Genomic DNA, 12,951 nt, shown 5'->3' with positions numbered 1-12,951 from the left:
CTGCTAACCGCATAGTCCACTATCTATTTTCTGCTATTTAGACTATTGGGCCTCACTTTGCTGAATCTAGTTCATCTTTACGTTTGTGCTTTCCTCTTGCCTCACCGTTATTATTTGTTGGGGGCTTTCTATATCTTTGGGGTTCAATTTCTCTAGAGGCAAGTGAGGTCTTATTTTTTCTCTCTAGGGGTAGTCAGTTCTCCGGCTGGCTCGAGACGTCTAGAACCAACGTAGGCACGTTCACCGGCTACTTTTAGTTGTTTGTGTTAGGATCAGGTATGCGGTTATCCCAGTTTCCACCTCCCTAGAGCAGTATTTATATTTTTGCTATCTTGCCGGAATATCAGAGATCCTCTGCCATTGGGATCATAACAGAATGCCAGGCCAAAAGAAAATGTTTAATGCATCGCAGAAGCGGGATTAAAAAGAAGTTCTGAGTTTTTTTGTTTTTTTTTTGCTGCAGTTTGCCTAGCTTCTTCCATCTCCTTTTTCTCTGAGTGGCTGAAACTCTGCTGCAGATATGAATGTCCAGACTCTGACTTCTAGTGTGGATCAGCTTGCTGCTAGGGTGCAAAGCATTCAGGATTTTGTTATCCATAGCCCTATGTCTGAACCAAAAATACCTATTCCTGAGCCGTTTTTTGGAGATAGATCTAAATTCCTGAATTTTAGGAATAATTGTAAATTGTTTCTGTCTCTGAAACCTCGTTCCTCTGGTGATTCCGCTCAGCAAGTTAACCCTCCGTCACATACAACTGATCTGACAGGCGCTTCTCTTTTACTTTCATTTCTCCTTCCTCACCAGATTGTGAGGAAATCCCCTCCCTCCAGGTAGTCTCCTGTCTCTTGAAGGTCTGTGAAACCTGATATCACAGTTGGATTTCAGAGCTTCAGGGGAGAGGATATAGCTGCACAGATCTCTCATGCTCATTGTATGTGAATACGTCACATTCAGTAAGGTTGGTATTTTATGTTTTTATTCATCACAATAGTTTATTTAGCTTGTTTTATGAATGTATAGCACAAAATGTGAGGATATTTCATAGAAATAAGGGAGATTTTATAAAAGAAAGTGTGCTGCTCAGGAATATACAGTAGTTCCCTAACATATTCCTTCTCTTGCTTCAGACTATTTGGCGGGAGTTTTGAAAAGTTTGTATTTCATAGTTATTAGTTTTATGTTAAGTAAATGTTTTTTTTTGCAACTGATTATGTGTAGTCTCTTTTATTACATCCCTATGAAGGTCACTGATCACTTTTAGAGCACTGAAATTACAAACATTAGATATTATAGGTATTTTTCCAGCAGGCGCCTGACAGGCACATTGTATGTGAACTCGTTAGTCCGAATATTGTATGTGACGGAGGGTTAAGATTGTTATTTCCTTCTTGCGCGGCGACCATCAGGATTGGGCCTTCTCTCTGGCGCCAGGAGATCCTGCATTGGTGAATGTTGATGCGTTTTTCCTGGCGCTTGGTTTGCTTTATGAGGAGCCTAATCTTGAAAATCAGGCTGAAAAAATGTTGCTGGCTATCTCTCAGGGTCAGGACGAAGCTGAGGTATATTGCCAAAAATTTCGGAAATGGTCCGTGCTTACTCAATGGAATGAGTGTGCACTGGCCGCAAATTTCAGAAATGGTCTTTCTGAAGCCATTAAAGATGTGATGGTGGGGTTTCCTATCCCTACAGGTCTGAATGATTCAATGGCTCTGGCCATTCAAATTGATCGACGTTTGCGGGAGCGCAAATCTGTTAATCCTTTGGCGGTGCTGTCTGAACGGTCACCTGATTCTATGCAATGTGACAGAATTTTGACCAGAGCCGAGCGACAAAATCATAGACGTCAAAATGGGTTGTGTTTCTACTGTGGTGATTCAACACATGTTATCTCAGCATGCTCTAAACGTTTAAAAAAAGAAGTTAATCCTGTCGCCATTGGTACTTTTCAGCCTAAGTTTATTTTGTCAGTGACTTTAATTTGTTCATTATCTTCTTACTCAGTTATGGCTTTTGTGGATTCTGGTGCTGCTTTAAGTCTGATGGATTTGTCGTTTGCCAAGCGCTGCGGTTTTGTCCTGGAGCCTTTGGAAAATCCTATTCCTCTTAGAGGAATTGATTCTACGCCATTGGCAGAGAATAAACCTCAGTATTGGACGCAAGTGACCATGTGCATGACTCCTGTACATCAGGAGGTGATTCGTTTTCTGGTACTGCATAAAATGCATGATGTTGTCGTTTTGGGTCTGCCATGGTTACAGGCCCATAATCCAGTTTTAGATTGGAAAGCTATGACTGTGTCTAGTTGGGGGTGTCAGGGGATTCATGGCGATTCTCCATTGGTGTCTATTGCTTCTTCTATTCCTTCTGAGATCCCTGAGTTTTTGTCAGACTTTCAGGATGTATTTAAGGAGGCCTTTCGGGAGCTGAAGCGTCGGTTTACTTCAGCGCCAGTCTTGTGCCAGCTGGATGTCTCTCTTCCCTTCCAGGTTGAAGTTGATGCTTCTGAGATTGGTGCAGGGGCTGTTTTGTCGCAAAAAAGTTCTGATGGCTCCGTGATGAAGCCATGCGCCTTCTTTTCAAGGAAATTTTCGCCTGCTGAGCGGAACTACGATGTTGGTAATCGGGAGTTGTTGGCTATGAAGTGGGCATTTGAGGAGTGGCGACATTGGCTCGAAGGAGCTAGACATCGTGTGGTGGTCTTGACTGATCATAAAAATCTGATTTACCTCGAGTCTGCCAAGCGCCTGAATCCTAGACAGGCTCGTTGGTCGTTGTTTTTCTCCCGTTTTGACTTTGTGGTCTCGTACCTGCCTGGTTCGAAGAACGTGAAGGCTGATGCACTTTCTAGGAGTTTTGTGCCTGACTCTCCGGGAGTCTCTGAGCCGGCTGGTATTCTCAGAGAGGGAGTGATTTTGTCTGCCATTTCCCCAGATTTGCGACGAGGGCTGCAAAAATTTCAGGCTGATAGGCCTGATCGTTGTCCACCGGAGAGATTGTTTGTCCCTGATGGATGGACCAGCAGAGTCATTTCTGAGGTTCATTCTTCGGTGTTGGCGGGACATCCTGGGATTTTCGGTACCAGAGATTTGGTGGCTAGGTCCTTTTGGTGGCCTTCCTTGTCGCGGGATGTGCGTTCTTTTGTGCAGTCCTGTGGGATTTGTGCTCGGGCTAAGCCTTGGTGTTCTCGTGCCAGCGGGTTGCTTTTACTCTTGCCTATCCCAAAGAGGCCTTGGATGCACATTTCCATGGATTTCATTTCGGATCTTCCGGTATCTCGGAAGATGTCTGTCATCTGGGTGGTATGCGATTGTTTTTCTAAAATGGTCCATTTGGTGCCCTTGCCTAAGTTGCCTTCCTCCTCTGATTTGGTCCCTTTGTTCTTTCAGAATGTGGTTCGTTTGCATGGCATCCCTGAGAATATTGTATCTGACAGAGGATCCCAGTTTGTGTCCAGATTCTGGCGATCCTTTTGTGCTAAGATGGGTATTGATTTGTCTTTTTCGTCGGCTTTTCATCCTCAGACTAATGGCCAGACCGAGCGAACTAATCAGACGTTGGAGACTTACTTGAGATGTTTTGTTTCTGCTGATCAGGACGACTGGGTTACCTTTTTGCCACTGGCCGAGTTTGCCCTTAATAATCGGGCTAGTTCTGCCACCTTGGTTTCACCCTTTTTCTGCAACTCTGGTTTTCATCCTCGTTTCTCCTCGGGCCAGGTTGAACCTTCTGACTGTCCTGGGGTTGATTCTGTGGTGGATAGGTTGCAGCGGATTTGGAACCATGTGGTGGACAATTTGAAATTGTCACAAGACAAGGCCCAGCGTTTTGCCAACCGCCGCCGCGGTGTGGGTCCCCGACTTCGTGTTGGGGATTTGGTTTGGTTGTCTTCTCGGCATGTTCCTTTGAAAGTCTCCTCTCCTAAGTTCAAGCCTCGCTTTATCGGTCCTTATAAGATTTTGGAAATCCTTAACCCGGTGTCTTTTCGCTTGGACCTTCCAGCGTCATTTGCTATTCATAATGTGTTCCATAGGTCCTTGTTGCGGCGGTACGTGGTGCCTATGGTTCCTGCTGTTGAGCCTCCTGCCCCGGTTTTGGTTGAGGGCGAGTTGGAGTACGTGGTGGAGAACATTCTGGATTCTCGTATCTCTAGACGGAAACTCCAGTATTTAGTTAAATGGAAAGGCTATGGTCAGGAGGATAATTCCTGGGTTGTCGCCTCTGATGTTCATGCGGCTGATTTGGTTCATGCCTTTCATGCTGCTCATCCTGATCGCCCTGGGGGTCTTGGTGAGGGTTCGGTGACCCCTCCTCAAGGGGGGGGTACTGTTGTGAACTGTGTTTCTGGGCTCCCTCTGGTGGTCACTAACGGTATTGTGTTAGGCATGTCTTGTTGCAGGCCTGAGCTCCAGCTGTGTCGTTAAGCAGCGGGTGTTCCCTATTTAAGTCTCCTCTGGACTCAGTCTCTTGCCTGGCATCGTTGTATCCAGACCTATATGGTCTCCTCCGGATTCCTTTCAGTCTGCCTCATGCAAGAAAAGCTAAGTCTCTTTTGTACAATTTGGATCGTTTGCATTATTCAGTGTTTTTGTCCAGCTTGCTTTACATTTGATTTTCTGACTCGCTGGAAGCTCTAGGGGGCTGATATTCTCCCTCCACACCGTCAGTCGGTGTGGGGGTTCTTGAATGTTCAGCGTGGATGTTTTTGTAGGGTTTTCTGCTAACCGCATAGTCCACTATCTATTTTCTGCTATTTAGACTATTGGGCCTCACTTTGCTGAATCTAGTTCATCTCTACGTTTGTGCTTTCCTCTTGCCTCACCGTTATTATTTGTTGGGGGCTTTCTATATCTTTGGGGTTCAATTTCTCTAGAGGCAAGTGAGGTCTTATTTTTTCTCTCTAGGGGTAGTCAGTTCTCCGGCTGGCTCGAGACGTCTAGAACCAACGTAGGCACGTTCACCGGCTACTTTTAGTTGTTTGTGTTAGGATCAGGTATGCGGTTAGCCCAGTTTCCACCTCCCTAGAGCAGTATTTATATTTTTGCTATCTTGCCGGAATATCAGAGATCCTCTGCCATTGGGATCATAACAGAATGCCAGGCCAAAAGAAAATGTTTAATGCATCGCAGAAGCGGGATTAAAAAGAAGTTCTGAGTTTTTTTTGTTTTTTTTGCTGCAGTTTGCCTAGCTTCTTCCATCCCCTTTTTCTCTGAGTGGCTGAAACTCTGCTGCAGATATGAATGTCCAGACTCTGACTTCTAGTGTGGATCAGCTTGCTGCTAGGGTGCAAAGCATTCAGGATTTTGTTATCCATAGCCCTATGTCTGAACCAAAAATACCTATTCCTGAGCCGTTTTTTGGAGATAGATCTAAATTCCTGAATTTTAGGAATAATTGTAAATTGTTTCTGTCTCTGAAACCTCGTTCCTCTGGTGATTCCGCTCAGCAAGTTAAGATTGTTATTTCCTTCTTGCGCGGCGGCCCTCAGGATTGGGCCTTCTCTCTGGCGCCAGGAGATCCTGCATTGGTGAATGTTGATGCGTTTTTCCTGGCGCTTGGTTTGCTTTATGAGGAGCCTAATCTTGAAAATCAGGCTGAAAAAATGTTGCTGGCTATCTCTCAGGGTCAGGACGAAGCTGAGGCATATTGCCAAAAATTTCGGAAATGGTCCGTGCTTACTCAATGGAATGAGTGTGCACTGGCCGCAAATTTCAGAAATGGTCTTTCTGAAGCCATTAAAGATGTGATGGTGGGGTTTCCTATCCCTACAGGTCTGAATGATTCAATGGCTCTGGCCATTCAAATTGATCGTCGTTTGCGGGAGCGCAAATCTGTTAATCCTTTGGCGGTGCTGTCTGAACGGTCACCTGATTCTATGCAATGTGACAGAATTTTGACCAGAGCCGAGCGACAAAATCATAGACGTCAAAATGGGTTGTGTTTCTACTGTGGTGATTAGTGTTGAGCATTCCGATACCGCAAGTATCGGGTATCGGCCGATACTTGCGGTATCGGAATTCCGATACCGGGATTCCGATACTTGCCGCGTATCGGATACCGGAATCGGAAGTTCCAAGATTCAAAATGCAGAAATTCAGCCAATGAGAATGATTCCAAGTGTGGGCACATCCTGTTTAGCATGAAACTACTGGCAAGGCTGTGATTGGCTGCTGAAATGATGTCATGATGCAGTTTAAAAGTCGCTGGCGCCATTTTGCGATCACTCTGCTGTGAATTCAGTTAGTGACAGGACGCTGTTTGCTGACTGAGGGACAGTTTAGAGATAGCGATTTGCTTCTTTGTGCTTTCCAAAGGCTAATTTAGCAACCGCTGTGTTCACCTACTATTCACCTTGCTTTTGCCTTGTAGCGCTGTTTTCACAGCGATCTGCAAGGTCTGTGTGTGTGTGTGTGTGTGAGTGCAGCCCACTCTCTAGTCTGAGTGCAGCCACATAGGCCATCCATAGCTGGTTGTATTCAGTTCAGGGAGGGTGGTTCATTGCCTCATACTGTTCTTTTTTTTTTTTTTTTTTTTTTCAAGTAGTGTAGTCTGCTGCTAATTTATTCAAAAAAATCCTATTAGTGTCTTTCCACCCGTCTCCAGCTAATTTGTGGAAAAACACTACATAGGATAACGTAGAGGAGGGTTTTTGGGCCTTGCAGCGCCGTTTACGGCTGTCTGCACGGTCTCCGTGTGACTGCAGCTCGCCCTGTAGTCTGTGAGCAGCCGTAGCCTGGTTGTCTCCAGCTCAGGGTTGTTCACTGCGTCATACCGCCAAATCAATTTTCTTTTTTTTTCAAGTAGTGTAGTCTGCTGCTAATTTATTCAAAAAAATCCTATTAGTGTCTTTCCACCCGTCTCCAGCTAATTTGTGGAAAAACACTACATAGGATAACGTAGAGGAGGGTTTTTGGGCCTTGCAGCGCCATTTACGGCTGTCTGCACGGTCTCCGTGTGACTGCAGCTCGCCCTGTAGTCTGTGAGCAGCCGTAGCCTGGTTGTCTCCAGCTCAGGGTTGTTCACTGCGTCATACCGCCAAATCAATTTTCTTTTTTTTTCAAGTAGTGTAGTCTGCTGCTAATTTATTCAAAAAAATCCTATTAGTGTCTTTCCACCCGTCTCCAGCTAATTTGTGGAAAAACACTACATAGGATAACGTAGAGGAGGGTTTTTGGGCCTTGCAGCGCCGTTTACGGCTGTCTGCACGGTCTCCGTGTGACTGCAGCTCGCCCTGTAGTCTGTGAGCAGCCATAGCCTGGTTGTCTCCAGCTCAGGGTTGTTCACTTGCGTCATACCGCCAAATCAATTTTCATTTTTTTTCAAGTAGTGTAGTCTGCTGTTAATTTATTCAAAAAAATCCTATTAGTGTCTTTCCACCCGTCTCCAGCTAATTTGTGGAAAAACACTACATAGGATAACGTAGAGGAGGGTTTTTGGGCCTTGCAGCGCCGTTTACGGCTGTCTGCACGGTCTCCGTGTGACTGCAGCTCGCCCTGTAGTCTGTGAGCAGCCGTAGCCTGGTTGTCTCCAGCTCAGGGTTGTTCACTACGTCATACCGCCAAATCAATTTTCATTTTGTTTTAAGTAGTGTAGTCTGCTGCTAATTAATTTAAAAAAATCCTATTAGTGTCTTTCCACCCGTCTCCAGCTAATTTGTGGAAAAACACTACATAGGATAAAGTAGAGGAGGGTTTTTGGGCCTTGCAGCGCCGTTTACGTCTGTCTGCACGGTCTCTGTGTGACTGCAGCTCTATCTGTTGTCAGTTCAGCCCCCAAAAAATAAATAAATAATAAAGTTCACCAAACACACCAGTGACACCACTTTACATTTGTGTAGGCCACATTAGCTCATATTAAAGTCTAGTCCACACTTTAGAAAATTAGTGTTTCTTATACCTGTTAGGAGGAGTTGTTCAGGAATAAGCACACAAAGCCGTTCTTACTTTTCTGCTTATCTTTATCAGTCAACCAAGATGAAGAAGGCAGTGAGTAAGGCACGTGGGCGTGGGCGTGGGTGCGGAGCAGGGAGGGGACGTGGGGATTCTGTGCCTGCTGCGGGCACCGGTGACTCATCAGCACCCACATTCACCAGGCAACAGTCGTTCATGCGCAGCTTTGTGTCAGAGCGCCGTACACCGCTGCTGCGTGAAGAACAAATTGAAGCCGTTGTTGGATGGATGGCAGCTAATGCATCAACTTCAATTAGTGCCACATCCTCTCAGACACAGAGCACTGGAGAGCAGCCATCTGTCTCTTCACCACCTGCCAAATTGCCCAGGCAGACAGAGAGCCCAGGACAGGAGCCGTCTCTACTTCTGTTCTCTGAATCTCTTGGCTTGGAAACAGGGGGCCAGCCAAGCAGCATTGGAGAAATGGAAGAAGAGGCAGGGTGCAGTGATGCCCAACAGCTTTTTCTCTCTTCCTCTGAAGAGGCGGGTGGGCCAGTGGCTCCGGTCACCACATCGCAGGCCGCATCAGCTGATGATGACACTCAGGTGCCACTTACTGGTGCGTGCTCTGCTGCTGAGACTACCCAGGAGGAGCAGTTGGGGGCAGAGGGTAGTGTAGATGACGAGGTCCTTGACCCATCTTGGCGTGAGGGACAGGAAGGTGGTGGGAGCAGCTCTGAGGACGAGATTCCCCGTACGGCCCAAAGAGGGAGAGGGAGGGGGAAGACTGCGGATCCTGCAGCCTCCGCTTTGGCACCCGTTAGGAGCACGTCTCTTCCAAAAGCCAAAAAGGGCGCTCCCAAGACTTGCAGTGCCTGGTCCTTTTTTGACACAGTTGCAGATGACATTTGCTATGTCAGATGCAAGGTGTGTCATCAAAAAGTCAAAAGAGGGAAAAATGTCAGCAACCTCAATACCTCCAACATGTGGAAACATGTGCGCAACAGGCACCCGGCGGAGTTAGAAAAACACACTGAAGAGCTAGGCCAACCAACAGCGGCAGCTACCACCTCTTCAGCTCGTGTTGCCTCTTCCTCTAGCTCACACGCAGCTGGTTCGGCTTCCTCCCAGGATCACCGTGGAAGAACCTCTGGCCCTGTTGTCCAGAGACCCGCTGTAATTCCACCCGCAGCACCACTTTCCCAGTCATCCACACACTCCCAGCCCAGTCTACAGCCATCGGTAGTACAGGCATGGGAGAAAAGGCGGCCTTTCTCGTCAAACCACCCACGAGCACAGGCTCTGACTGCAGGCATTGCCAAACTTCTTTCACTGGAAATGCTGTCATTCAGGCTGGTGGAGAGTGACAGCTTCCGTGACTTGATGTCATTGGCAGTCCCACAGTACAATGTGCCCAGCCGCTTTTACTTCAGCAGGCAAGCCGTCCCTGCCCTGCACAAGCATGTGGAGGGACACATAAAACACGCGCTACTGAACGCCGTCAGTAGCAAGGTCCACCTCACCACCGATGCGTGGACCAGTCAACATGGACAGGGGCGATATCTTTCCCTCACTGCCCATTGGGTTAATGTCGTTGAGCCGGGTACAGACCGTGCGAGTGGCGCAGGACGTGTCCTGCCCACTCCAAGGATTGCAGGAATCCATTCTGTACGCATTGACTCCTCCACTTACACCAGTTCCTCAGAATCATCGCTGCAGGAGCCGTCACAGTCCACCTCCACATGGACCCGTGATGAACGTGTACCTGTTACGACCGACATGAGCACAGCCGTGGCCAAACGTCAACAGGCCGTCTTGAAATTAATTTTTTTGGGGAATCGTAGCCACACAGCGCAGGAGCTCTGGAATGCCATCAAGCAGGAGAGCGATGTGTGGTTTGTGCCAGCGAATCTCCAGCCAGGCATGGTAGTGTGTGATAATGGCCGAAATCTGGTGGCAGCTCTGGGCCTCGGCAACCTCACTCACATCCCATGTCTGGCACATGTGCTCAATTTGGTCGTGCAGAGCTTTTTGAGGGACTATCCGGATCTTGATGCACTGCTGCACAAGGTCCGCCTAGAGTGTGCTCACTTGCGGCGTTCCAGCACGGCAAAAGCGCGCATTGCGGCTCTGCAGCGCCGACACCGCCTGCCGGAACATCGCATCATATGTGACCTACCTACCAGGTGGAATTCCACGTTACATATGTTGGAGCGGTTGTGTGAGCAGCAGCAAGCTGTAATGGAGTACCAGCTGCTTCAGGCGCAAAGAAGTCGCAGTCAGCGCCGTACAGACTTCACAACCACAGAGTGGGCCACTATGAATGACGTCTGCCAGGTTTTGCGTCCCTTTGATTATTCCACGCGGATGGCGAGTGCAGATGATGCACTAGTCAGCATGACTGTCCCCCTTATCTGCCTGCTTGAAAAATCACTGCAAGCGCTAAGGGATGATGTTGTGGAAGAGGTGGAGGATGAGGATTCACCATTTCCATCATCTTCTGGACAGTCAGCGCCACGTGGTTCCTCACAAACGTGTAGGCAGGGGACAGTTTGTGAGGAGGATGAGGAGGAGTCAATGGAGGAGGAAGACATCCGTCCAGAGGAGGGAGTTACCGAATTGTCCAGTACTCAGTGTGTACAGCGAGGGTGGGGTGATGACGAGCGGGCAGAGACCACGCCTCCAGCAGGGGACAGCGTTTCTTGGGCAGTTGGCAGTCTGCAGCACATGGTGGATTACATGCTGCAGTGCCTGAGAAACGACCGCCGCATCGCCCACATTCTCAACATGTCTGATTATTGGGTGTTCACCCTCCTCGATCCTCGCTACCGGGACAACGTAGAAAGCCTCATCACACCGTTGAACCGGGAGCAAAAAATGCGGGAGTACCAAGACACACTGGTCAATTCCATCATCTTCTCCATTCCAACTGAGAGAAGTGCTGCTAGTGCATTCCAAAGCAGCTCAGTGCATCCAGGCAGTGGTGGAGGCTCTGCACAAAGAGGGAGCAGAAGCAGTGCCTCTGCCCAAGGCAAGACCAGTATGGCCCAACTGTGGCACAGTTTTCTGTGCCCCCCACAAAAGTCTACACCATCACAGACGGCTCCAGTCAGCAGGAGGCAACGGTTCCGTCAGATGGTGACAGACTACATGTCTTGCCCTCTTGCTGTACTCCCAGACGGCTCTTCCCCTTTCATGTTTTGGGTCTCAAAGCTGGATACATGGCCAGAGCTAAGCCAGTATGCATTGGAGGTGCTGTCTTGCCCTGCGGCCAGTGTATTATCGGAACGTGTCTTTAGTGCTGCAGGTGGTGTACTAACTGACCGTCGCATGCGACTATCCTCCGATAACGTTGACCGGCTTACTTTCCTGAAAATGAACAAGGCCTGGATCTCGCAGGAATTTGCCACTCCTCCTCCTGATTAAATAATTAGGTCACTGTATATGTTATCCAGGTCTCCTGTTGTGTTCATCTTTCTACCACCTGAACTTAAATTCCTGGGCTCCAACACCGCCAGTTGAGGCTCAGAAGTGCCGTCTGCACAGTCAAAACATACGACCCAGTGTTATTGGGTTTCAGTAACGTCAGCTGATCCCCAGCTGTGTAGCCGGCAATGTGTCATGCGACCGCCACGCTGACACAACAACTGAAATGTAAGGGAATCTGTCCCCCCCCCTCCAAGGCGTTTGTTACTGAAAGAGCCACCTTGTGCAGCATTACTGCTGCACAAGGAAAAGGTAGCTATTTTGGTTTAGCTCCTTGCACACGCAGAACTTAACACTTATAAAATGTGTCCACTGATACCGTAAAACCGCCCCGGAGGTGGGACTTTCCTTCGTAATATGACGCAGCACAGCTGTCATTCCTACCCCCCCGGCGCCGCGCCCCGGCTCCTCAGCGTTGTTTGATTCCGTCCCGGAGCCTGCGCTGTTATGTTATCCCGTGGCCAGGCACACTTAGCGCTGCCCGTCTTCTGGCATCATTTGGTGTCAGGATGGCTGCGCCTGTGTGGCCGCGCTGGCCGAGAGCCCGCCTCGCAGTGTCTTCTGATTTAATCCCACTGGGGGCCTGGGATCCATGGACATGCGCAGTGCATATCTGAACCTCCACCTCTCACTCATCTCCCTATGGCTTCTTCAGACTGTTCGGTGTCAGCTGGTCCCTAATAGCATGCCACGGCCGTGACACCGCACAGTCTTAAGAAGCCGTAGGGAGGGGAGTGAGAGGCGAGGATATGCACTGCGCATGTCCATGGATCCCAGGCCCCCAGTGGGATTAAATCAGAAGACTCTGCGAGGCGGGCTCTCGGCCAGCGCGGCCGCACAGGTGCAGCCATCCTGACACCAAATGATGTCAGAAGACGGGCAGCGCTAAGTGTGCCTGGCCACGGGATAACATAACAGCGCAGGCTCCGGGACGGAATCAAACAACGCTGAGGAGCCGGGGCACGGCGCCGGGGGGGTAGGAATGACGGCTGTGCTGCGTCATATTACGAAGGAAAGTCCCACCTCCGGGACGGTTTCACGGTTTCAGGGGACACATTTTATAAGTGTTTAGTTCTGTGTTTGCAAGGAGCCTGATGAAAAGAGCCACCTTTTCCTTTTGCATCTTTTGTGCTGCACAAGCTGGCTCTTTCAGCTACAAATGCCGTGGGGGGGGGTTAAAGGTTCCCTTTCGACTTTCTCAGGCTTCGGCCTACATTGTGTTCCTCTGCTTTTCCACCTGTCCCTGGGCTCCAACACCGCCAGTTGCCGTCCAGAAGTGCTGTACGCACAGTCAACATTCGCTCCTCTGTTATTGGGGTTCAGTAACGTCAGCTGTTCCCCTGCTGTGTGTGTGGCAATCCCTCCTACCTCCTCCACCTCCTCCTCCTCCACCTGTCCCTGGGCTCCAACACCGCCAGTTGCCGTCCAGAAGTGCTGTACGCACAGTCAACAGTCGCTCCTCTGTTATTGGGGTTCAGTAATGTCAGCTGTTCCCCTGCTGTGTGTGTGGCAATCCCTCCTACCTCCTCCACCTCCTCCTCCTCCACCTGTCCCTGGGCTCCAACACCGCCAGTTGCC

The sequence above is a fragment of the Ranitomeya variabilis genome, chromosome 3 (genome assembly GCF_051348905.1).
Source record: "Ranitomeya variabilis isolate aRanVar5 chromosome 3, aRanVar5.hap1, whole genome shotgun sequence".
NCBI lineage: Eukaryota > Metazoa > Chordata > Amphibia > Anura > Dendrobatidae > Ranitomeya > Ranitomeya variabilis.
The sequence above is the reverse complement of the archived record's forward strand: the minus strand, read 5'-3'. Positions refer to the sequence as shown.